Genomic DNA, 1,525 nt, shown 5'->3' with positions numbered 1-1,525 from the left:
AAAGTTACATTTATCTTATTGCTACCAATATCTGATCAATCATCAGAACTTTTTGAACTAAAAGAGACAATATCATTTTCCAACCTTTTAATGAAGTCTTCAAACAAAAGATCTAAGTACTAGAGTATTCAAAAAGTAAGAAACAAGATATCATTTTAGTAGCTATAATTATTAAAATATTGATGTTTAACACAATTTAATCATAGCCCTTCACTCAACATTTGTTGAATACTCACTTCCTTAGTAACAGGAAAACATGGCAATAGAAATTTTGAGCCAATTGTATGTTGAAGAACCACTTTTAGCTCAAAGAATTGGACAATATGAAACATAACAAGCAAATTTACAATATATTCATAAAAATATACTTATAGCTATAAATTTAATTGATTATTGAAATGAGCACTGTGATGAACACCAGACATGGCTGAATTTGGAGGAAGAATAGGCTATATCTTGGAAAATGTAGAAGTAGAAAATTTTGGTCTGGTGAATAAAAATTATAGTGTGGGAATAGATAGACTTTCTAAGCAAGGAATATGGATTGAGATTATTACCGGAGACTAACATCAAGCATGCCAGCAGGAATTATAGAATCAAAACAGTAGAGCAGAAGGTGCTTTACAGATCATCTCATACAAACATTATGAATTTACAGAGAGTTAAACAAAAGCTCTGATGTTTCCTGGGTAGTACTTTAAAAAGCTAGGACTGGGTCCAATGAACCAAAACTCCAAATTCAATGTTTTTTTTTTTTTTTTTTTTCCCATTTGTGTGATTTATATTAATTGGTTTAGGATATGTTAGAAAGAGTGAGAGGGAACAAAAATGGTTATTTTTAAAAATTCTCATTACAACTTATTCACTTGTAAATTCCAAGTTATTATCCTAATTATATGATACATTGAATAAGTATGTGAACTTCTTGAAATAGAAATCTATCCATCGATGTGAAAGTACCAGATCACATATTCAGTAAAAAGTTTCTATTTAAAAGAAGAACACAAAATGAGATTGTACAACTAAATTCACAGTGTAATAAAGGAAAAATTTAGCTGGGACATCAAATGTTTGTGGATCAGACAAGTTTGGGATCCAGACAAGAAAAAACCTGAAGCAGGGTGGAGTGAGTAGGAAGTTTGGCAATGATTATGTTATTGATCGTGGGTATTAAATATGGATTGTGTGTATAATATAATCCTAAACCAAATCAAAGTCAGTCTTATTTGTGAAACTGTAATTACCATTCTTTGAAATTATGATATTAGGTTGCCAAAGCTCATTAAAAAAACATATAGAAGGATCAATCATCACTTGAATGTTTTGGAAAAGATGTTATAAGAACCTTCACAACTAGTTTTTGACTTGGAGCAGGAACTTGGGCAAGTTCTCACAGGATCTTAGAGCTGATATGTGTTTTTATTCTTCTATGGATAAAGAAAGATAAAGTTAAGAAATATTACCTTAACAATAAAGTCAGGTAGAGCCATTCGTTTTATGTATAAACTGTTAATATCTCGTAGAA

The sequence above is a fragment of the Otolemur garnettii genome, unplaced genomic scaffold, assembly GCF_000181295.1.
Source record: "Otolemur garnettii isolate 467f Iridium unplaced genomic scaffold, OtoGar3 scaffold00026, whole genome shotgun sequence".
Classification (NCBI taxonomy): Eukaryota; Metazoa; Chordata; class Mammalia; order Primates; family Galagidae; genus Otolemur; species Otolemur garnettii.
The sequence above is the reverse complement of the archived record's forward strand: the minus strand, read 5'-3'. Positions refer to the sequence as shown.